Source organism: Pseudophryne corroboree, chromosome 8 (assembly GCF_028390025.1).
Source record: "Pseudophryne corroboree isolate aPseCor3 chromosome 8, aPseCor3.hap2, whole genome shotgun sequence".
NCBI classification, from domain to species: Eukaryota; Metazoa; Chordata; class Amphibia; order Anura; family Myobatrachidae; genus Pseudophryne; species Pseudophryne corroboree.
In genome coordinates this window covers 456311739-456333485 of record NC_086451.1, presented here as the reverse complement: position 1 = coordinate 456333485, position 21747 = coordinate 456311739, and the positions used below count along the sequence as shown (strand labels likewise).

The 21747-nt window shown below is 39.5% G+C and overlaps 30 non-coding genes across 30 annotated transcripts; all 30 read right to left on the bottom strand.

The window, feature by feature from the left end:
• Window positions 1-104: 104 nt before the first annotated feature.
• Window positions 105-176, bottom strand: TRNAE-CUC (transfer RNA glutamic acid (anticodon CUC)). The gene has a single exon. It is a non-coding gene; the product is annotated as a tRNA-Glu (tRNA).
• Window positions 177-703: 527 nt separating this feature from the next.
• On the bottom strand, window positions 704-775 carry TRNAE-CUC (transfer RNA glutamic acid (anticodon CUC)). Its single transcript has one exon. It is a non-coding gene; the product is annotated as a tRNA-Glu (tRNA).
• Window positions 776-1302: 527 nt separating this feature from the next.
• TRNAE-CUC (transfer RNA glutamic acid (anticodon CUC)) lies at window positions 1303-1374 on the bottom strand. The gene has a single exon. It is a non-coding gene; the product is annotated as a tRNA-Glu (tRNA).
• A 1725-nt stretch (window positions 1375-3099) lies between these two features.
• On the bottom strand, window positions 3100-3171 carry TRNAE-CUC (transfer RNA glutamic acid (anticodon CUC)). Its single transcript has one exon. It is a non-coding gene; the product is annotated as a tRNA-Glu (tRNA).
• A 527-nt stretch (window positions 3172-3698) lies between these two features.
• Window positions 3699-3770, bottom strand: TRNAE-CUC (transfer RNA glutamic acid (anticodon CUC)). The gene has a single exon. It is a non-coding gene; the product is annotated as a tRNA-Glu (tRNA).
• A 527-nt stretch (window positions 3771-4297) lies between these two features.
• On the bottom strand, window positions 4298-4369 carry TRNAE-CUC (transfer RNA glutamic acid (anticodon CUC)). The gene has a single exon. It is a non-coding gene; the product is annotated as a tRNA-Glu (tRNA).
• Window positions 4370-4896: 527 nt separating this feature from the next.
• TRNAE-CUC (transfer RNA glutamic acid (anticodon CUC)) lies at window positions 4897-4968 on the bottom strand. Its single transcript has one exon. It is a non-coding gene; the product is annotated as a tRNA-Glu (tRNA).
• A 527-nt stretch (window positions 4969-5495) lies between these two features.
• On the bottom strand, window positions 5496-5567 carry TRNAE-CUC (transfer RNA glutamic acid (anticodon CUC)). Its single transcript has one exon. It is a non-coding gene; the product is annotated as a tRNA-Glu (tRNA).
• Window positions 5568-6094: 527 nt separating this feature from the next.
• On the bottom strand, window positions 6095-6166 carry TRNAE-CUC (transfer RNA glutamic acid (anticodon CUC)). The gene has a single exon. It is a non-coding gene; the product is annotated as a tRNA-Glu (tRNA).
• Window positions 6167-6695: 529 nt separating this feature from the next.
• Window positions 6696-6767, bottom strand: TRNAE-CUC (transfer RNA glutamic acid (anticodon CUC)). The gene has a single exon. It is a non-coding gene; the product is annotated as a tRNA-Glu (tRNA).
• A 527-nt stretch (window positions 6768-7294) lies between these two features.
• On the bottom strand, window positions 7295-7366 carry TRNAE-CUC (transfer RNA glutamic acid (anticodon CUC)). Its single transcript has one exon. It is a non-coding gene; the product is annotated as a tRNA-Glu (tRNA).
• Window positions 7367-8492: 1126 nt separating this feature from the next.
• TRNAE-CUC (transfer RNA glutamic acid (anticodon CUC)) lies at window positions 8493-8564 on the bottom strand. Its single transcript has one exon. It is a non-coding gene; the product is annotated as a tRNA-Glu (tRNA).
• Window positions 8565-9091: 527 nt separating this feature from the next.
• TRNAE-CUC (transfer RNA glutamic acid (anticodon CUC)) lies at window positions 9092-9163 on the bottom strand. The gene has a single exon. It is a non-coding gene; the product is annotated as a tRNA-Glu (tRNA).
• A 527-nt stretch (window positions 9164-9690) lies between these two features.
• On the bottom strand, window positions 9691-9762 carry TRNAE-CUC (transfer RNA glutamic acid (anticodon CUC)). The gene has a single exon. It is a non-coding gene; the product is annotated as a tRNA-Glu (tRNA).
• A 529-nt stretch (window positions 9763-10291) lies between these two features.
• TRNAE-CUC (transfer RNA glutamic acid (anticodon CUC)) lies at window positions 10292-10363 on the bottom strand. The gene has a single exon. It is a non-coding gene; the product is annotated as a tRNA-Glu (tRNA).
• A 527-nt stretch (window positions 10364-10890) lies between these two features.
• Window positions 10891-10962, bottom strand: TRNAE-CUC (transfer RNA glutamic acid (anticodon CUC)). Its single transcript has one exon. It is a non-coding gene; the product is annotated as a tRNA-Glu (tRNA).
• Window positions 10963-12687: 1725 nt separating this feature from the next.
• On the bottom strand, window positions 12688-12759 carry TRNAE-CUC (transfer RNA glutamic acid (anticodon CUC)). Its single transcript has one exon. It is a non-coding gene; the product is annotated as a tRNA-Glu (tRNA).
• A 527-nt stretch (window positions 12760-13286) lies between these two features.
• TRNAE-CUC (transfer RNA glutamic acid (anticodon CUC)) lies at window positions 13287-13358 on the bottom strand. Its single transcript has one exon. It is a non-coding gene; the product is annotated as a tRNA-Glu (tRNA).
• Window positions 13359-13885: 527 nt separating this feature from the next.
• Window positions 13886-13957, bottom strand: TRNAE-CUC (transfer RNA glutamic acid (anticodon CUC)). The gene has a single exon. It is a non-coding gene; the product is annotated as a tRNA-Glu (tRNA).
• Window positions 13958-15682: 1725 nt separating this feature from the next.
• Window positions 15683-15754, bottom strand: TRNAE-CUC (transfer RNA glutamic acid (anticodon CUC)). Its single transcript has one exon. It is a non-coding gene; the product is annotated as a tRNA-Glu (tRNA).
• Window positions 15755-16281: 527 nt separating this feature from the next.
• On the bottom strand, window positions 16282-16353 carry TRNAE-CUC (transfer RNA glutamic acid (anticodon CUC)). The gene has a single exon. It is a non-coding gene; the product is annotated as a tRNA-Glu (tRNA).
• A 527-nt stretch (window positions 16354-16880) lies between these two features.
• On the bottom strand, window positions 16881-16952 carry TRNAE-CUC (transfer RNA glutamic acid (anticodon CUC)). Its single transcript has one exon. It is a non-coding gene; the product is annotated as a tRNA-Glu (tRNA).
• Window positions 16953-17479: 527 nt separating this feature from the next.
• On the bottom strand, window positions 17480-17551 carry TRNAE-CUC (transfer RNA glutamic acid (anticodon CUC)). Its single transcript has one exon. It is a non-coding gene; the product is annotated as a tRNA-Glu (tRNA).
• Window positions 17552-18080: 529 nt separating this feature from the next.
• TRNAE-CUC (transfer RNA glutamic acid (anticodon CUC)) lies at window positions 18081-18152 on the bottom strand. Its single transcript has one exon. It is a non-coding gene; the product is annotated as a tRNA-Glu (tRNA).
• Window positions 18153-18679: 527 nt separating this feature from the next.
• On the bottom strand, window positions 18680-18751 carry TRNAE-CUC (transfer RNA glutamic acid (anticodon CUC)). Its single transcript has one exon. It is a non-coding gene; the product is annotated as a tRNA-Glu (tRNA).
• A 527-nt stretch (window positions 18752-19278) lies between these two features.
• On the bottom strand, window positions 19279-19350 carry TRNAE-CUC (transfer RNA glutamic acid (anticodon CUC)). Its single transcript has one exon. It is a non-coding gene; the product is annotated as a tRNA-Glu (tRNA).
• A 527-nt stretch (window positions 19351-19877) lies between these two features.
• On the bottom strand, window positions 19878-19949 carry TRNAE-CUC (transfer RNA glutamic acid (anticodon CUC)). Its single transcript has one exon. It is a non-coding gene; the product is annotated as a tRNA-Glu (tRNA).
• A 527-nt stretch (window positions 19950-20476) lies between these two features.
• TRNAE-CUC (transfer RNA glutamic acid (anticodon CUC)) lies at window positions 20477-20548 on the bottom strand. The gene has a single exon. It is a non-coding gene; the product is annotated as a tRNA-Glu (tRNA).
• A 527-nt stretch (window positions 20549-21075) lies between these two features.
• TRNAE-CUC (transfer RNA glutamic acid (anticodon CUC)) lies at window positions 21076-21147 on the bottom strand. The gene has a single exon. It is a non-coding gene; the product is annotated as a tRNA-Glu (tRNA).
• A 526-nt stretch (window positions 21148-21673) lies between these two features.
• On the bottom strand, window positions 21674-21745 carry TRNAE-CUC (transfer RNA glutamic acid (anticodon CUC)). The gene has a single exon. It is a non-coding gene; the product is annotated as a tRNA-Glu (tRNA).
• Window positions 21746-21747: the final 2 nt, after the last annotated feature.

Genomic DNA, 21747 nt, shown 5'->3' with positions numbered 1-21747 from the left:
CTACTTAAAGACGATTTCATATGAGAAATGATGCTCTGAAGTGTAAGATTTTTTTACGTTTGATAAATCTGTGTTTTTGTCAAAAACAGTCAGAAGACCTCCCTTTCCCTGACCGGGAATCGAACCCGGGCCGCGGCGGTGAGAGCGCCGAATCCTAACCACTAGACCACCATGGAGTGATGAAGTAGGTGAACACTCCATGATAGAAAAGGAAGTTCTCTGAATGAAGTGCAATGGAATATGAGGAAAAGGGCTACTAGGAATCAGTTTTACAAGAAAGGAGAGGAAAATTAATCATGTATAGCAATTTTCAAGTTTACCACACAGCAGTTTTGCCTCCTTGATGTATAGTACTGGCACCAAAAAAAGATGATTTTGAGGAGCTAGATGTTGAGAGTTCCTGGCTCCATTATAAATTGTACTGGTGCGAAAGAAGACATTGATAATTCAGATATCAAACATGGCCTGAATAGTTCTGACAAAATTCTCTTTTCTACAAGAGCACAAGTCTTTTAGTAGCAAAAATTCATTTAGAAAGACATCTCACCCTTTGTTATCAATTTCCATGATCTGTTTTGACCACTCACAGCTTCTCAAGTCTACTTAAAGACGATTTCATATGAGAAATGATGCTCTGAAGTGTAAGATTTTTTTACGTTTGATAAATCTGTGTTTTCGTCAAAAACAGTCAGAAGACCTCCCTTTCCCTGACCAGGAATCGAACCCGGGCCGCGGCGGTGAGAGCGCCGAATCCTAACCACTAGACCACCAGGGAGTGATGAAGTAGGTGAACACTCCATGATAGAAAAGGAAGTTCTCTGAATGAAGTGCAATTGAATATGAGGAAAAGGGCTACTAGGAATCAGTTTTACAAGAAAGGAGAGGAAGATTGGTCATGTATAGCAATTTTCAAGTTTACCACACAGCAGTTTTGCCTCCTTGATGTATAGTACTGGCACCAAAAAAAGATGATTTTGAGGAGCTAGATGTTGAGAGTTCCTGGCTCCATTATAAATTGTACTGGTGCGAAAGAAGACATTGATGATTCAGATATCAAACATGGCCTGAATAGTTCTGACAAAATTCTCTTTTCTACAAGAGCACAAGTCTTTTAGTAGCAAAAATTCATTTAGAAAGACATCTCACCCTTTGTTATCAATTTCCATGATCTGTTTTGACCACTCACAGCTTCTCAAGTCTACTTAAAGACGATTTCATATGAGAAATGATGCTCTGAAGTGTAAGATTTTTTTACGTTTGATAAATCTGTGTTTTTGTCAAAAACAGTCAGAAGACCTCCCTTTCCCTGACCGGGAATCGAACCCGGGCCGCGGCGGTGAGAGCGCCGAATCCTAGCCACTAGACCACCAGGGAGTGATGAAGTAGGTGAACACTCCATGATAGAAAAGGAAGTTCTCTGAATGAAGTGCAATGGAATATGAGGAAAAGGGCTACTTGGAATCAGTTTTACAAGAAAGGAGAGGAAGATTGGTCATGTATAGCAATTTTCAAGTTTACCACACAGCAGTTTTGCCTCCTTGATGTATAGTACTGGCACCAAAAAAAGATGATTTTGAGGAGCTACATGTTGAGAGTTCCTGGCTCCATTATAAATTGTACTGGTGCGAAAGAAGACATTGATGATTCAGATATCAAACATGGCCTGAATAGTTCTGACAAAATTCTCTTTTCTACAAGAGCACAAGTCTTTTAGTAGCAAAAATTCATTTAGAAAGACATCTCACCCTTTGTTATCAATTTCCATGATCTGTTTTGACCACTCACAGCTTCTCAAGTCTACTTAAAGACGATTTCATATGAGAAATGATGCTCTGAAGTGTAAGATTTTTTTACGTTTGATAAATCTGTGTTTTCGTCAAAAACAGTCAGAAGACCTTCCTTTCCCTGACCGGGAATCGAACCCGGGCTGCTGTGGTGAGAGCGCCGAATCCTAACCACTAGACAACCAGGGAGTGATGAAGTAGGTGAACACTCCATGATAGAAAAGGAAGTTCTCTGAATGAAGTGCAATGGAATATGAGGAAAAGGGCTACTAAGAATCAGTTTTACAAGAAAGGAGAGGAAGATTGGTCATGTATAGCAATTTTCAAGTTTACCACACAGCAGTTTTGCCTCCTTGATGTATAGTACTGGCACCAAAAAAAGATGATTTTGAGGAGCTAGATGTTGAGAGTTCCTGGCTCCATTATAAATTGTACTGGTGCGAAAGAAGACATTGATGATTCAGATATCAAACATGGCCTGAATAGTTCTGACAAAATTCTCTTTTCTACAAGAGCACAAGTCTTTTAGTAGCAAAAATTCATTTAGAAAGACATCTCATCCTTTGTTATCAATTTCCATGATCTGTTTTGACCACTCACAGCTTCTCAAGTCTAATTAAAGACGATTTCATATGAGAAATGATGCTTTGAAGTGTAAGATTTTTTTACGTTTGATAAGTCTGTGTTTTCGTCAAAAACAGTCAGAAGACCTCCCTTTCCCTGACCGGGAACCGAACACAGGCCGCGGCGGTGAGAGCGCCGAATCCTAACCACTAGACCACCAGGGAGTGATGAAGTAGGTGAACACTCCATGATAGAAAAGGAAATTCTCTGAATGAAGTGCAATGGAATATGAGGAAAAGGGCTACTAGGAATCAGTTTTACAAGAAAGGAGAGGAAGATTAATCATGTATAGCAATTTTCAAGTTTACCACACAGCAGTTTTGCCTCCTTGATGTATAGTACTGGCACCAAAAAAAGATGATTTTGAGGAGCTAGATGTTGAGAGTTCCTGGCTCCATTATAAATTGTACTGGTGCGAAAGAAGACATTGATAATTCAGATATCAAACATGGCCTGAATAGTTCTGACAAAATTCTCTTTTCTACAAGAGCACAAGTCTTTTAGTAGCAAAAATTCATTTAGAAAGACATCTCACCCTTTGTTATCAATTTCCATGATCTGTTTTGACCACTCACAGCTTCTCAAGTCTACTTAAAGACGATTTCATATGAGAAATGATGCTCTGAAGTGTAAGATTTTTTTACGTTTGATAAATCTGTGTTTTCGTCAAAAACAGTCAGAAGACCTCCCTTTCCCTGACCGGGAATCGAACCCGGGCCGCGGCGGTGAGAGCGCCGAATGCTAACCACTAGACCACCAGGGAGTGATGAAGTAGGTGAACACTCCATGATAGAAAAGGAAGTTCTCTGAATGAAGTGCAATGGAATATGAGGAAAAGGGCTACTAGGAATCAGTTTTACAAGAAAGGAGAGGAAGATTGGTCATGTATAGCAATTTTCAAGTTTACCACACAGCAGTTTTGCCTCCTTGATGTATAGTACTGGCACCAAAAAAAGATGATTTTGAGGAGCTAGATGTTGAGAGTTCCTGGCTCCATTATAAATTGTACTGGTGCGAAAGAAGACATTGATGATTCAGATATCAAACATGGCCTGAATAGTTCTGACAAAATTCTCTTTTCTACAAGAGCACAAGTCTTTTAGTAGCAAAAATTCATTTAGAAAGACATCTCATCCTTTGTTATCAATTTCCATGATCTGTTTTGACCACTCACAGCTTCTCAAGTCTAATTAAAGACGATTTCATATGAGAAATGATGCTTTGAAGTGTAAGATTTTTTTACGTTTGATAAGTCTGTGTTTTCGTCAAAAACAGTCAGAAGACCTCCCTTTCCCTGACCGGGAATCGAACCCGGGCCGCGGCGGTGAGAGCGCCGAATCCTAACCACTAGACCACCAGGGAGTGATGAAGTAGGTGAACACTCCATGATAGAAAAGGAAGTTCTCTGAATGAAGTGCAATGGAATATGAGGAAAAGGGCTACTAGGAATCAGTTTTACAAGAAAGGAGAGGAAGATTGGTCATGTATAGCAATTTTCAAGTTTACCACACAGCAGTTTTGCCTCCTTGATGTATAGTACTGGCACCAAAAAAAGATGATTTTGAGGAGCTAGATGTTGAGAGTTCCTGGCTCCATTATAAATTGTACTGGTGCGAAAGAAGACATTGATGATTCAGATATCAAACATGGCCTGAATAGTTCTGACAAAATTCTCTTTTCTACAAGAGCACAAGTCTTTTAGTAGCAAAAATTCATTTAGAAAGACATCTCATCCTTTGTTATCAATTTCCATGATCTGTTTTGACCACTCACAGCTTCTCAAGTCTAATTAAAGACGATTTCATATGAGAAATGATGCTTTGAAGTGTAAGATTTTTTTACGTTTGATAAGTCTGTGTTTTCGTCAAAAACAGTCAGAAGACCTCCCTTTCCCTGACCGGGAATCGAACCTGGGCCGCGGCGGTGAGAGCGCCGAATCCTAACCACTAGACCACCAGGGAGTGATGAAGTAGGTGAACACTCCATGATAGAAAAGGAAGTTCTCTGAATGAAGTGCAATGGAATATGAGGAAAAGGGCTACTAGGAATCAGTTTTACAAGAAAGGAGAGGAAGATTGGTCATGTATAGCAATTTTCAAGTTTACCACACAGCAGTTTTGCCTCCTTGATGTATAGTACTGGCACCAAAAAAAGATGATTTTGAGGAGCTAGATGTTGAGAGTTCCTGGCTCCATTATAAATTGTACTGGTGCGAAAGAAGACATTGATGATTCAGATATCAAACATGGCCTGAATAGTTCTGACAAAATTCTCTTTTCTACAAGAGCACAAGTCTTTTAGTAGCAAAAATTCATTTAGAAAGACATCTCATCCTTTGTTATCAATTTCCATGATCTGTTTTGACCACTCACAGCTTCTCAAGTCTAATTAAAGACGATTTCATATGAGAAATGATGCTTTGAAGTGTAAGATTTTTTTACGTTTGATAAGTCTGTGTTTTCGTCAAAAACAGTCAGAAGACCTCCCTTTCCCTGACCGGGAATCGAACCCGGGCCGCGGCGGTGAGAGCGCCGAATCCTAACCACTAGACCACCAGGGAGTGATGAAGTAGGTGAACACTCCATGATAGAAAAGGAAGTTCTCTGAATGAAGTGCAATGGAATATGAGGAAAAGGGCTACTAGGAATCAGTTTTACAAGAAAGGAGAGGAAGATTGGTCATGTATAGCAATTTTCAAGTTTACCACACAGCAGTTTTGCCTCCTTGATGTATAGTACTGGCACCAAAAAAAGATGATTTTGAGGAGCTAGATGTTGAGAGTTCCTGGCTCCATTATAAATTGTACTGGTGCGAAAGAAGACATTGATGATTCAGATATCAAACATGGCCTGAATAGTTCTGACAAAATTCTCTTTTCTACAAGAGCACAAGTCTTTTAGTAGCAAAAATTCATTTAGAAAGACATCTCATCCTTTGTTATCAATTTCCATGATCTGTTTTGACCACTCACAGCTTCTCAAGTCTAATTAAAGACGATTTCATATGAGAAATGATGCTTTGAAGTGTAAGATTTTTTTACGTTTGATAAGTCTGTGTTTTCGTCAAAAACAGTCAGAAGACCTCCCTTTCCCTGACCGGGAATCGAACCCGGGCCGCGGCGGTGAGAGCGCCGAATCCTAACCACTAGACCACCAGGGAGTGATGAAGTAGGTGAACACTCCATGATAGAAAAGGAAGTTCTCTGAATGAAGTGCAATGGAATATGAGGAAAAGGGCTACTAGGAATCAGTTTTACAAGAAAGGAGAGGAAGATTAATCATGTATAGCAATTTTCAAGTTTACCACACAGCAGTTTTGCCTCCTTGATGTATAGTACTGGCACCAAAAAAAGATGATTTTGAGGAGCTAGATGTTGAGAGTTCCTGGCTCCATTATAAATTGTACTGGTGCGAAAGTAGACATTGATAATTCAGATATCAAACATGGCCTGAATAGTTCTGACAAAATTCTCTTTTCTACAAGAGCACAAGTCTTTTAGTAGCAAAAATTCATTTAGAAAGACATCTCACCCTTTGTTATCAATTTCCATGATCTGTTTTGACCACTCACAGCTTCTCAAGTCTACTTAAAGACGATTTCATATGAGAAATTATGCTCTGAAGTGTAAGATTTTTTTACGTTTGATAAATCTGTGTTTTCGTCAAAAACAGTCAGAAGACATCCCTTTCCCTGACCGGGAATCGAACCCGGGCCGCGGCGGTGAGAGCGCCGAATCCTAGCCACTAGACCACCAGGGAGTGATGAAGTAGGTGAACACTCCATGATAGAAAAGGAAGTACTCTGAATGAAGTGCAATGGAATATGAGGAAAAGGGCTACTAGGAATCAGTTTTACAAGAATTTTAGAGGAAGATTGGTCATGTATAGCAATTTTCAAGTTTACCACACAGCAGTTTTGCCTCCTTTATGTATAGTACTGGCACCAAAAAAAGATGATTTTGAGGAGCTAGATGTTGAGAGTTCCTGGCTCCATTATAAATTGTACTGGTGCGAAAGAAGACATTGATGATTCAGATATCAAACATGGCCTGAATAGTTCTGACAAAATTCTCTTTTCTACAAGAGCACAAGTCTTTTAGTAGCAAAAATTCATTTAGAAAGACATCTCACCCTTTGTTATCAATTTCCATGATCTGTTTTGACCACTCACAGCTTCTTAAGTCTAATTAAAGGCGATTTCATATGAGAAATGATGCTTTGAAGTGTAAGATTTTTTTTACGTTTGATAAGTCTGTGTTTTTGTCAAAAACAGTCAGAAGACCTCCCTTTCCCTGACCGGGAATCAAACCCGGGCCGCGGCGGTGAGAGCGCCGAATCCTAACCACTAGACCACCAGGGAGTGATGAAGTAGGTGAACACTCCATGATAGAAAAGGAAGTTCTCTGAATGAAGTGCAATGGAATATGAGGAAAAGGGCTACTAGGAATCAGTTTTACAAGAAAGGAGAGGAAAATTAATCATGTATAGCAATTTTCAAGTTTACCACACAGCAGTTTTGCCTCCTTGATGTATAGTACTGGCACCAAAAAAAGATGATTTTGAGGAGCTAGATGTTGAGAGTTCCTGGCTCCATTATAAATTGTACTGGTGCGAAAGAAGACATTGATGATTCAGATATCAAACATGGCCTGAATAGTTCTGACAAAATTCTCTTTTCTACAAGAGCACAAGTCTTTTAGTAGCAAAAATTCATTTAGAAAGACATCTCACCCTTTGTTATCAATTTCCATGATCTGTTTTGACCACTCACAGCTTCTCAAGTCTACTTAAAGACGATTTCATATGAGAAATGATGCTCTGAAGTGTAAGATTTTTTTACGTTTGATAAATCTGTGTTTTTGTCAAAAACAGTCAGAAGACCTCCCTTTCCCTGACCGGGAATCGAACCCGGGCCGCGGCGGTGAGAGCGCCGAATCCTAGCCACTAGACCACCAGGGAGTGATGAAGTAGGTGAACACTCCATGATAGAAAAGGAAGTTCTCTGAATGAAGTGCAATGGAATATGAGGAAAAGGGCTACTTGGAATCAGTTTTACAAGAAAGGAGAGGAAGATTGGTCATGTATAGCAATTTTCAAGTTTACCACACAGCAGTTTTGCCTCCTTGATGTATAGTACTGGCACCAAAAAAAGATGATTTTGAGGAGCTACATGTTGAGAGTTCCTGGCTCCATTATAAATTGTACTGGTGCGAAAGAAGACATTGATGATTCAGATATCAAACATGGCCTGAATAGTTCTGACAAAATTCTCTTTTCTACAAGAGCACAAGTCTTTTAGTAGCAAAAATTCATTTAGAAAGACATCTCACCCTTTGTTATCAATTTCCATGATCTGTTTTGACCACTCACAGCTTCTCAAGTCTACTTAAAGACGATTTCATATGAGAAATGATGCTCTGAAGTGTAAGATTTTTTTACGTTTGATAAATCTGTGTTTTCGTCAAAAACAGTCAGAAGACCTTCCTTTCCCTGACCGGGAATCGAACCCGGGCTGCTGTGGTGAGAGCGCCGAATCCTAACCACTAGACAACCAGGGAGTGATGAAGTAGGTGAACACTCCATGATAGAAAAGGAAGTTCTCTGAATGAAGTGCAATGGAATATGAGGAAAAGGGCTACTAAGAATCAGTTTTACAAGAAAGGAGAGGAAGATTGGTCATGTATAGCAATTTTCAAGTTTACCACACAGCAGTTTTGCCTCCTTGATGTATAGTACTGGCACCAAAAAAAGATGATTTTGAGGAGCTAGATGTTGAGAGTTCCTGGCTCCATTATAAATTGTACTGGTGCGAAAGAAGACATTGATGATTCAGATATCAAACATGGCCTGAATAGTTCTGACAAAATTCTCTTTTCTACAAGAGCACAAGTCTTTTAGTAGCAAAAATTCATTTAGAAAGACATCTCATCCTTTGTTATCAATTTCCATGATCTGTTTTGACCACTCACAGCTTCTCAAGTCTAATTAAAGACGATTTCATATGAGAAATGATGCTTTGAAGTGTAAGATTTTTTTACGTTTGATAAGTCTGTGTTTTCGTCAAAAACAGTCAGAAGACCTCCCTTTCCCTGACCGGGAATCGAACCCGGGCCGCGGCGGTGAGAGCGCCGAATCCTAACCACTAGACCACCAGGGAGTGATGAAGTAGGTGAACACTCCATGATAGAAAAGGAAGTTCTCTGAATGAAGTGCAATGGAATATGAGGAAAAGGGCTACTAGGAATCAGTTTTACAAGAAAGGAGAGGAAGATTGGTCATGTATAGCAATTTTCAAGTTTACCACACAGCAGTTTTGCCTCCTTGATGTATAGTACTGGCACCAAAAAAAGATGATTTTGAGGAGCTAGATGTTGAGAGTTCCTGGCTCCATTATAAATTGTACTGGTGCGAAAGAAGACATTGATGATTCAGATATCAAACATGGCCTGAATAGTTCTGACAAAATTCTCTTTTCTACAAGAGCACAAGTCTTTTAGTAGCAAAAATTCATTTAGAAAGACATCTCATCCTTTGTTATCAATTTCCATGATCTGTTTTGACCACTCACAGCTTCTCAAGTCTAATTAAAGACGATTTCATATGAGAAATGATGCTTTGAAGTGTAAGATTTTTTTACGTTTGATAAGTCTGTGTTTTCGTCAAAAACAGTCAGAAGACCTCCCTTTCCCTGACCGGGAATCGAACCCGGGCCGCGGCGGTGAGAGCGCCGAATCCTAACCACTAGACCACCAGGGAGTGATGAAGTAGGTGAACACTCCATGATAGAAAAGGAAGTTCTCTGAATGAAGTGCAATGGAATATGAGGAAAAGGGCTACTAGGAATCAGTTTTACAAGAAAGGAGAGGAAGATTAATCATGTATAGCAATTTTCAAGTTTACCACACAGCAGTTTTGCCTCCTTGATGTATAGTACTGGCACCAAAAAAAGATGATTTTGAGGAGCTAGATGTTGAGAGTTCCTGGCTCCATTATAAATTGTACTGGTGCGAAAGTAGACATTGATAATTCAGATATCAAACATGGCCTGAATAGTTCTGACAAAATTCTCTTTTCTACAAGAGCACAAGTCTTTTAGTAGCAAAAATTCATTTAGAAAGACATCTCACCCTTTGTTATCAATTTCCATGATCTGTTTTGACCACTCACAGCTTCTCAAGTCTACTTAAAGACGATTTCATATGAGAAATTATGCTCTGAAGTGTAAGATTTTTTTACGTTTGATAAATCTGTGTTTTCGTCAAAAACAGTCAGAAGACATCCCTTTCCCTGACCGGGAATCGAACCCGGGCCGCGGCGGTGAGAGCGCCGAATCCTAGCCACTAGACCACCAGGGAGTGATGAAGTAGGTGAACACTCCATGATAGAAAAGGAAGTACTCTGAATGAAGTGCAATGGAATATGAGGAAAAGGGCTACTAGGAATCAGTTTTACAAGAATTTTAGAGGAAGATTGGTCATGTATAGCAATTTTCAAGTTTACCACACAGCAGTTTTGCCTCCTTTATGTATAGTACTGGCACCAAAAAAAGATGATTTTGAGGAGCTAGATGTTGAGAGTTCCTGGCTCCATTATAAATTGTACTGGTGCGAAAGAAGACATTGATGATTCAGATATCAAACATGGCCTGAATAGTTCTGACAAAATTCTCTTTTCTACAAGAGCACAAGTCTTTTAGTAGCAAAAATTCATTTAGAAAGACATCTCACCCTTTGTTATCAATTTCCATGATCTGTTTTGACCACTCACAGCTTCTTAAGTCTAATTAAAGGCGATTTCATATGAGAAATGATGCTTTGAAGTGTAAGATTTTTTTTACGTTTGATAAGTCTGTGTTTTTGTCAAAAACAGTCAGAAGACCTCCCTTTCCCTGACCGGGAATCAAACCCGGGCCGCGGCGGTGAGAGCGCCGAATCCTAACCACTAGACCACCAGGGAGTGATGAAGTAGGTGAACACTCCATGATAGAAAAGGAAGTTCTCTGAATGAAGTGCAATGGAATATGAGGAAAAGGGCTACTAGGAATCAGTTTTACAAGAAAGGAGAGGAAAATTAATCATGTATAGCAATTTTCAAGTTTACCACACAGCAGTTTTGCCTCCTTGATGTATAGTACTGGCACCAAAAAAAGATGATTTTGAGGAGCTAGATGTTGAGAGTTCCTGGCTCCATTATAAATTGTACTGGTGCGAAAGAAGACATTGATGATTCAGATATCAAACATGGCCTGAATAGTTCTGACAAAATTCTCTTTTCTACAAGAGCACAAGTCTTTTAGTAGCAAAAATTCATTTAGAAAGACATCTCACCCTTTGTTATCAATTTCCATGATCTGTTTTGACCACTCACAGCTTCTCAAGTCTACTTAAAGACGATTTCATATGAGAAATGATGCTCTGAAGTGTAAGATTTTTTTACGTTTGATAAATCTGTGTTTTTGTCAAAAACAGTCAGAAGACCTCCCTTTCCCTGACCGGGAATCGAACCCGGGCCGCGGCGGTGAGAGCGCCGAATCCTAGCCACTAGACCACCAGGGAGTGATGAAGTAGGTGAACACTCCATGATAGAAAAGGAAGTTCTCTGAATGAAGTGCAATGGAATATGAGGAAAAGGGCTACTTGGAATCAGTTTTACAAGAAAGGAGAGGAAGATTGGTCATGTATAGCAATTTTCAAGTTTACCACACAGCAGTTTTGCCTCCTTGATGTATAGTACTGGCACCAAAAAAAGATGATTTTGAGGAGCTACATGTTGAGAGTTCCTGGCTCCATTATAAATTGTACTGGTGCGAAAGAAGACATTGATGATTCAGATATCAAACATGGCCTGAATAGTTCTGACAAAATTCTCTTTTCTACAAGAGCACAAGTCTTTTAGTAGCAAAAATTCATTTAGAAAGACATCTCACCCTTTGTTATCAATTTCCATGATCTGTTTTGACCACTCACAGCTTCTCAAGTCTACTTAAAGACGATTTCATATGAGAAATGATGCTCTGAAGTGTAAGATTTTTTTACGTTTGATAAATCTGTGTTTTCGTCAAAAACAGTCAGAAGACCTTCCTTTCCCTGACCGGGAATCGAACCCGGGCTGCTGTGGTGAGAGCGCCGAATCCTAACCACTAGACAACCAGGGAGTGATGAAGTAGGTGAACACTCCATGATAGAAAAGGAAGTTCTCTGAATGAAGTGCAATGGAATATGAGGAAAAGGGCTACTAAGAATCAGTTTTACAAGAAAGGAGAGGAAGATTGGTCATGTATAGCAATTTTCAAGTTTACCACACAGCAGTTTTGCCTCCTTGATGTATAGTACTGGCACCAAAAAAAGATGATTTTGAGGAGCTAGATGTTGAGAGTTCCTGGCTCCATTATAAATTGTACTGGTGCGAAAGAAGACATTGATGATTCAGATATCAAACATGGCCTGAATAGTTCTGACAAAATTCTCTTTTCTACAAGAGCACAAGTCTTTTAGTAGCAAAAATTCATTTAGAAAGACATCTCATCCTTTGTTATCAATTTCCATGATCTGTTTTGACCACTCACAGCTTCTCAAGTCTAATTAAAGACGATTTCATATGAGAAATGATGCTTTGAAGTGTAAGATTTTTTTACGTTTGATAAGTCTGTGTTTTCGTCAAAAACAGTCAGAAGACCTCCCTTTCCCTGACCGGGAACCGAACACAGGCCGCGGCGGTGAGAGCGCCGAATCCTAACCACTAGACCACCAGGGAGTGATGAAGTAGGTGAACACTCCATGATAGAAAAGGAAATTCTCTGAATGAAGTGCAATGGAATATGAGGAAAAGGGCTACTAGGAATCAGTTTTACAAGAAAGGAGAGGAAGATTAATCATGTATAGCAATTTTCAAGTTTACCACACAGCAGTTTTGCCTCCTTGATGTATAGTACTGGCACCAAAAAAAGATGATTTTGAGGAGCTAGATGTTGAGAGTTCCTGGCTCCATTATAAATTGTACTGGTGCGAAAGAAGACATTGATAATTCAGATATCAAACATGGCCTGAATAGTTCTGACAAAATTCTCTTTTCTACAAGAGCACAAGTCTTTTAGTAGCAAAAATTCATTTAGAAAGACATCTCACCCTTTGTTATCAATTTCCATGATCTGTTTTGACCACTCACAGCTTCTCAAGTCTACTTAAAGACGATTTCATATGAGAAATGATGCTCTGAAGTGTAAGATTTTTTTACGTTTGATAAATCTGTGTTTTCGTCAAAAACAGTCAGAAGACCTCCCTTTCCCTGACCGGGAATCGAACCCGGGCCGCGGCGGTGAGAGCGCCGAATGCTAACCACTAGACCACCAGGGAGTGATGAAGTAGGTGAACACTCCATGATAGAAAAGGAAGTTCTCTGAATGAAGTGCAATGGAATATGAGGAAAAGGGCTACTAGGAATCAGTTTTACAAGAAAGGAGAGGAAGATTGGTCATGTATAGCAATTTTCAAGTTTACCACACAGCAGTTTTGCCTCCTTGATGTATAGTACTGGCACCAAAAAAAGATGATTTTGAGGAGCTAGATGTTGAGAGTTCCTGGCTCCATTATAAATTGTACTGGTGCGAAAGAAGACATTGATGATTCAGATATCAAACATGGCCTGAATAGTTCTGACAAAATTCTCTTTTCTACAAGAGCACAAGTCTTTTAGTAGCAAAAATTCATTTAGAAAGACATCTCATCCTTTGTTATCAATTTCCATGATCTGTTTTGACCACTCACAGCTTCTCAAGTCTAATTAAAGACGATTTCATATGAGAAATGATGCTTTGAAGTGTAAGATTTTTTTACGTTTGATAAGTCTGTGTTTTCGTCAAAAACAGTCAGAAGACCTCCCTTTCCCTGACCGGGAATCGAACCCGGGCCGCGGCGGTGAGAGCGCCGAATCCTAACCACTAGACCACCAGGGAGTGATGAAGTAGGTGAACACTCCATGATAGAAAAGGAAGTTCTCTGAATGAAGTGCAATGGAATATGAGGAAAAGGGCTACTAGGAATCAGTTTTACAAGAAAGGAGAGGAAGATTGGTCATGTATAGCAATTTTCAAGTTTACCACACAGCAGTTTTGCCTCCTTGATGTATAGTACTGGCACCAAAAAAAGATGATTTTGAGGAGCTAGATGTTGAGAGTTCCTGGCTCCATTATAAATTGTACTGGTGCGAAAGAAGACATTGATGATTCAGATATCAAACATGGCCTGAATAGTTCTGACAAAATTCTCTTTTCTACAAGAGCACAAGTCTTTTAGTAGCAAAAATTCATTTAGAAAGACATCTCATCCTTTGTTATCAATTTCCATGATCTGTTTTGACCACTCACAGCTTCTCAAGTCTAATTAAAGACGATTTCATATGAGAAATGATGCTTTGAAGTGTAAGATTTTTTTACGTTTGATAAGTCTGTGTTTTCGTCAAAAACAGTCAGAAGACCTCCCTTTCCCTGACCGGGAATCGAACCTGGGCCGCGGCGGTGAGAGCGCCGAATCCTAACCACTAGACCACCAGGGAGTGATGAAGTAGGTGAACACTCCATGATAGAAAAGGAAGTTCTCTGAATGAAGTGCAATGGAATATGAGGAAAAGGGCTACTAGGAATCAGTTTTACAAGAAAGGAGAGGAAGATTGGTCATGTATAGCAATTTTCAAGTTTACCACACAGCAGTTTTGCCTCCTTGATGTATAGTACTGGCACCAAAAAAAGATGATTTTGAGGAGCTAGATGTTGAGAGTTCCTGGCTCCATTATAAATTGTACTGGTGCGAAAGAAGACATTGATGATTCAGATATCAAACATGGCCTGAATAGTTCTGACAAAATTCTCTTTTCTACAAGAGCACAAGTCTTTTAGTAGCAAAAATTCATTTAGAAAGACATCTCACCCTTTGTTATCAATTTCCATGATCTGTTTTGACCACTCACAGCTTCTCAAGTCTACTTAAAGACGATTTCATATGAGAAATGATGCTCTGAAGTGTAAGATTTTTTTACGTTTGATAAATCTGTGTTTTCGTCAAAAACAGTCAGAAGACCTTCCTTTCCCTGACCGGGAATCGAACCCGGGCTGCTGTGGTGAGAGCGCCGAATCCTAACCACTAGACAACCAGGGAGTGATGAAGTAGGTGAACACTCCATGATAGAAAAGGAAGTTCTCTGAATGAAGTGCAATGGAATATGAGGAAAAGGGCTACTAAGAATCAGTTTTACAAGAAAGGAGAGGAAGATTGGTCATGTATAGCAATTTTCAAGTTTACCACACAGCAGTTTTGCCTCCTTGATGTATAGTACTGGCACCAAAAAAAGATGATTTTGAGGAGCTAGATGTTGAGAGTTCCTGGCTCCATTATAAATTGTACTGGTGCGAAAGAAGACATTGATGATTCAGATATCAAACATGGCCTGAATAGTTCTGACAAAATTCTCTTTTCTACAAGAGCACAAGTCTTTTAGTAGCAAAAATTCATTTAGAAAGACATCTCATCCTTTGTTATCAATTTCCATGATCTGTTTTGACCACTCACAGCTTCTCAAGTCTAATTAAAGACGATTTCATATGAGAAATGATGCTTTGAAGTGTAAGATTTTTTTACGTTTGATAAGTCTGTGTTTTCGTCAAAAACAGTCAGAAGACCTCCCTTTCCCTGACCGGGAACCGAACACAGGCCGCGGCGGTGAGAGCGCCGAATCCTAACCACTAGACCACCAGGGAGTGATGAAGTAGGTGAACACTCCATGATAGAAAAGGAAATTCTCTGAATGAAGTGCAATGGAATATGAGGAAAAGGGCTACTAGGAATCAGTTTTACAAGAAAGGAGAGGAAGATTAATCATGTATAGCAATTTTCAAGTTTACCACACAGCAGTTTTGCCTCCTTGATGTATAGTACTGGCACCAAAAAAAGATGATTTTGAGGAGCTAGATGTTGAGAGTTCCTGGCTCCATTATAAATTGTACTGGTGCGAAAGAAGACATTGATAATTCAGATATCAAACATGGCCTGAATAGTTCTGACAAAATTCTCTTTTCTACAAGAGCACAAGTCTTTTAGTAGCAAAAATTCATTTAGAAAGACATCTCACCCTTTGTTATCAATTTCCATGATCTGTTTTGACCACTCACAGCTTCTCAAGTCTACTTAAAGACGATTTCATATGAGAAATGATGCTCTGAAGTGTAAGATTTTTTTACGTTTGATAAATCTGTGTTTTCGTCAAAAACAGTCAGAAGACCTCCCTTTCCCTGACCGGGAATCGAACCCGGGCCGCGGCGGTGAGAGCGCCGAATGCTAACCACTAGACCACCAGGGAGTGATGAAGTAGGTGAACACTCCATGATAGAAAAGGAAGTTCTCTGAATGAAGTGCAATGGAATATGAGGAAAAGGGCTACTAGGAATCAGTTTTACAAGAAAGGAGAGGAAGATTGGTCATGTATAGCAATTTTCAAGTTTACCACACAGCAGTTTTGCCTCCTTGATGTATAGTACTGGCACCAAAAAAAGATGATTTTGAGGAGCTAGATGTTGAGAGTTCCTGGCTCCATTATAAATTGTACTGGTGCGAAAGAAGACATTGATGATTCAGATATCAAACATGGCCTGAATAGTTCTGACAAAATTCTCTTTTCTACAAGAGCACAAGTCTTTTAGTAGCAAAAATTCATTTAGAAAGACATCTCATCCTTTGTTATCAATTTCCATGATCTGTTTTGACCACTCACAGCTTCTCAAGTCTAATTAAAGACGATTTCATATGAGAAATGATGCTTTGAAGTGTAAGATTTTTTTACGTTTGATAAGTCTGTGTTTTCGTCAAAAACAGTCAGAAGACCTCCCTTTCCCTGACCGGGAATCGAACCCGGGCCGCGGCGGTGAGAGCGCCGAATCCTAACCACTAGACCACCAGGGAGTGATGAAGTAGGTGAACACTCCATGATAGAAAAGGAAGTTCTCTGAATGAAGTGCAATGGAATATGAGGAAAAGGGCTACTAGGAATCAGTTTTACAAGAAAGGAGAGGAAGATTGGTCATGTATAGCAATTTTCAAGTTTACCACACAGCAGTTTTGCCTCCTTGATGTATAGTACTGGCACCAAAAAAAGATGATTTTGAGGAGCTAGATGTTGAGAGTTCCTGGCTCCATTATAAATTGTACTGGTGCGAAAGAAGACATTGATGATTCAGATATCAAACATGGCCTGAATAGTTCTGACAAAATTCTCTTTTCTACAAGAGCACAAGTCTTTTAGTAGCAAAAATTCATTTAGAAAGACATCTCATCCTTTGTTATCAATTTCCATGATCTGTTTTGACCACTCACAGCTTCTCAAGTCTAATTAAAGACGATTTCATATGAGAAATGATGCTTTGAAGTGTAAGATTTTTTTACGTTTGATAAGTCTGTGTTTTCGTCAAAAACAGTCAGAAGACCTCCCTTTCCCTGACCGGGAATCGAACCCGGGCCGCGGCGGTGAGAGCGCCGAATCCTAACCACTAGACCACCAGGGAGTGATGAAGTAGGTGAACACTCCATGATAGAAAAGGAAGTTCTCTGAATGAAGTGCAATGGAATATGAGGAAAAGGGCTACTAGGAATCAGTTTTACAAGAAAGGAGAGGAAGATTAATCATGTATAGCAATTTTCAAGTTTACCACACAGCAGTTTTGCCTCCTTGATGTATAGTACTGGCACCAAAAAAAGATGATTTTGAGGAGCTAGATGTTGAGAGTTCCTGGCTCCATTATAAATTGTACTGGTGCGAAAGTAGACATTGATAATTCAGATATCAAACATGGCCTGAATAGTTCTGACAAAATTCTCTTTTCTACAAGAGCACAAGTCTTTTAGTAGCAAAAATTCATTTAGAAAGACATCTCACCCTTTGTTATCAATTTCCATGATCTGTTTTGACCACTCACAGCTTCTCAAGTCTACTTAAAGACGATTTCATATGAGAAATTATGCTCTGAAGTGTAAGATTTTTTTACGTTTGATAAATCTGTGTTTTCGTCAAAAACAGTCAGAAGACATCCCTTTCCCTGACCAGGAATCGAACCCGGGCCGCGGCGGTGAGAGCGCCGAATCCTAGCCACTAGACCACCAGGGAGTGATGAAGTAGGTGAACACTCCATGATAGAAAAGGAAGTACTCTGAATGAAGTGCAATGGAATATGAGGAAAAGGGCTACTAGGAATCAGTTTTACAAGAATTTTAGAGGAAGATTGGTCATGTATAGCAATTTTCAAGTTTACCACACAGCAGTTTTGCCTCCTTTATGTATAGTACTGGCACCAAAAAAAGATGATTTTGAGGAGCTAGATGTTGAGAGTTCCTGGCTCCATTATAAATTGTACTGGTGCGAAAGAAGACATTGATGATTCAGATATCAAACATGGCCTGAATAGTTCTGACAAAATTCTCTTTTCTACAAGAGCACAAGTCTTTTAGTAGCAAAAATTCATTTAGAAAGACATCTCACCCTTTGTTATCAATTTCCATGATCTGTTTTGACCACTCACAGCTTCTTAAGTCTAATTAAAGGCGATTTCATATGAGAAATGATGCTTTGAAGTGTAAGATTTTTTTTACGTTTGATAAGTCTGTGTTTTTGTCAAAAACAGTCAGAAGACCTCCCTTTCCCTGACCGGGAATCAAACCCGGGCCGCGGCGGTGAGAGCGCCGAATCCTAACCACTAGACCACCAGGGAGTGATGAAGTAGGTGAACACTCCATGATAGAAAAGGAAGTTCTCTGAATGAAGTGCAATGGAATATGAGGAAAAGGGCTACTAGGAATCAGTTTTACAAGAAAGGAGAGGAAAATTAATCATGTATAGCAATTTTCAAGTTTACCACACAGCAGTTTTGCCTCCTTGATGTATAGTACTGGCACCAAAAAAAGATGATTTTGAGGAGCTAGATGTTGAGAGTTCCTGGCTCCATTATAAATTGTACTGGTGCGAAAGAAGACATTGATAATTCAGATATCAAACATGGCCTGAATAGTTCTGAAAAAATTCTCTTTTCTACAAGAGCACAAGTCTTTTAGTAGCAAAAATTCATTTAGAAAGACATCTCACCCTTTGTTATCAATTTCCATGATCTGTTTTGACCACTCACAGTTTCTCAAGTCTACTTAAAGATGATTTCATATGAGAAATGATGCTCTGAAGTGTAAGATTTTTTTACGTTTGATAAATCTGTGTTTTCGTCAAAAACAGTCAGAAGACCTCCCTTTCCCTGACCAGGAATCGAACCCGGGCCGCGGCGGTGAGAGCGCCGAATCCTAACCACTAGACCACCAGGGAGTGATGAAGTAGGTGAACACTCCATGATAGAAAAGGAAGTTCTCTGAATGAAGTGCAATGGAATATGAGGAAAAGGGCTACTAGGAATCAGTTTTACAAGAAAGGAGAGGAAGATTGGTCATGTATAGCAATTTTCAAGTTTACCACACAGCAGTTTTGCCTCCTTGATGTATAGTACTGGCACCAAAAAAAGATGATTTTGAGGAGCTAGATGTTGAGAGTTCCTGGCTCCATTATAAATTGTACTGGTGCGAAAGAAGACATTGATGATTCAGATATCAAACATGGCCTGAATAGTTCTGACAAAATTCTCTTTTCTACAAGAGCACAAGTCTTTTAGTAGCAAAAATTCATTTAGAAAGACATCTCACCCTTTGTTATCAATTTCCATGATCTGTTTTGACCACTCACAGCTTCTCAAGTCTACTTAAAGACGATTTCATATGAGAAATGATGCTCTGAAGTGTAAGATTTTTTTACGTTTGATAAATCTGTGTTTTTGTCAAAAACAGTCAGAAGACCTCCCTTTCCCTGACCGGGAATCGAACCCGGGCCGCGGCGGTGAGAGCGCCGAATCCTAACCACTAGACCACCATGGAGTGATGAAGTAGGTGAACACTCCATGATAGAAAAGGAAGTTCTCTGAATGAAGTGCAATGGAATATGAGGAAAAGGGCTACTAGGAATCAGTTTTACAAGAAAGGAGAGGAAAATTAATCATGTATAGCAATTTTCAAGTTTACCACACAGCAGTTTTGCCTCCTTGATGTATAGTACTGGCACCAAAAAAAGATGATTTTGAGGAGCTAGATGTTGAGAGTTCCTGGCTCCATTATAAATTGTACTGGTGCGAAAGAAGACATTGATAATTCAGATATCAAACATGGCCTGAATAGTTCTGACAAAATTCTCTTTTCTACAAGAGCACAAGTCTTTTAGTAGCAAAAATTCATTTAGAAAGACATCTCACCCTTTGTTATCAATTTCCATGATCTGTTTTGACCACTCACAGCTTCTCAAGTCTACTTAAAGACGATTTCATATGAGAAATGATGCTCTGAAGTGTAAGATTTTTTTACGTTTGATAAATCTGTGTTTTCGTCAAAAACAGTCAGAAGACCTCCCTTTCCCTGACCAGGAATCGAACCCGGGCCGCGGCGGTGAGAGCGCCGAATCCTAACCACTAGACCACCAGGGAGTGATGAAGTAGGTGAACACTCCATGATAGAAAAGGAAGTTCTCTGAATGAAGTGCAATTGAATATGAGGAAAAGGGCTACTAGGAATCAGTTTTACAAGAAAGGAGAGGAAGATTGGTCATGTATAGCAATTTTCAAGTTTACCACACAGCAGTTTTGCCTCCTTGATGTATAGTACTGGCACCAAAAAAAGATGATTTTGAGGAGCTAGATGTTGAGAGTTCCTGGCTCCATTATAAATTGTACTGGTGCGAAAGAAGACATTGATGATTCAGATATCAAACATGGCCTGAATAGTTCTGACAAAATTCTCTTTTCTACAAGAGCACAAGTCTTTTAGTAGCAAAAATTAATTTAGAAAGACATCTCACCCTTTGTTATCAATTTCCATGATCTGTTTTGACCACTCACAGCTTCTCAAGTCTACTTAAAGACGATTTCATATGAGAAATGATGCTCTGAAGTGTAAGATTTTTTTACGTTTGATAAATCTGTGTTTTTGTCAAAAACAGTCAGAAGACCTCCCTTTCCCTGACCGGGAATCGAACCCGGGCCGCGGCGGTGAGAGCGCCGAATCCTAGCCACTAGACCACCAGGGAGTGATGAAGTAGGTGAACACTCCATGATAGAAAAGGAAGTTCTCTGAATGAAGTGCAATGGAATATGAGGAAAAGGGCTACTTGGAATCAGTTTTACAAGAAAGGAGAGGAAGATTGGTCATGTATAGCAATTTTCAAGTTTACCACACAGCAGTTTTGCCTCCTTGATGTATAGTACTGGCACCAAAAAAAGATGATTTTGAGGAGCTACATGTTGAGAGTTCCTGGCTCCATTATAAATTGTACTGGTGCGAAAGAAGACATTGATGATTCAGATATCAAACATGGCCTGAATAGTTCTGACAAAATTCTCTTTTCTACAAGAGCACAAGTCTTTTAGTAGCAAAAATTCATTTAGAAAGACATCTCACCCTTTGTTATCAATTTCCATGATCTGTTTTGACCACTCGCAGCTTCTCAAGTCTACTTAAAGACGATTTCATATGAGAAATGATGCTCTGAAGTGTAAATTTTTTTTACGTTTGATAAATCTGTGTTTTCGTCAAAAACAGTCAGAAGACCTCCCTTTCCCTGACCGGGAATCGAACCCGGGCCACGGCGTGGAGAGCGCCGAATCCTAATCACTAGACCACCAGGGAGTGATGAAGTAGGTGAACACTCCATGATAGAAAAGGAAGTTCTCTGAATGAAGTGCAATGGAATATGAGGAAAAGGGATACTAGGAATCAGTTTTACAAGAAAGGAGAGGAAGATTGGTCATGTATAGCAATTTTCAAGTTTACCACACAGCAGTTTTGCCTCCTTGATGTATAGTACTGGCACCAAAAAAAGATGATTTTGAGGAGCTAGATGTTGAGAGTTCCTGGCTCCATTATAAATTGTACTGGTGCGAAAGAAGACATTGATGATTCAGATATCAAACATGGCCTGAATAGTTCTGACAAAATTCTCTTTTCTACAAGAGCACAAGTCTTTTAGTAGCAAAATTCATTTAGAAAGACATCTCACCCTTTGTTATGAATTTCCATGATCTGTTTTGACCACTCACAGCTTCTCAAGTCTACTTAAAGACGATTTCATATGAGAAATGATGCTCTGAAGTGTAAGATTTTTTTACGTTTGATAAATCTGTGTTTTCGTCAAAAACAGTCAGAAGACCTCCCTTTCCCTGACCAGGAATCGAACCCGGGCCGCGGCGGTGAGAGCGCCGAATCCTAACCACTAGACCACCAGGGAGT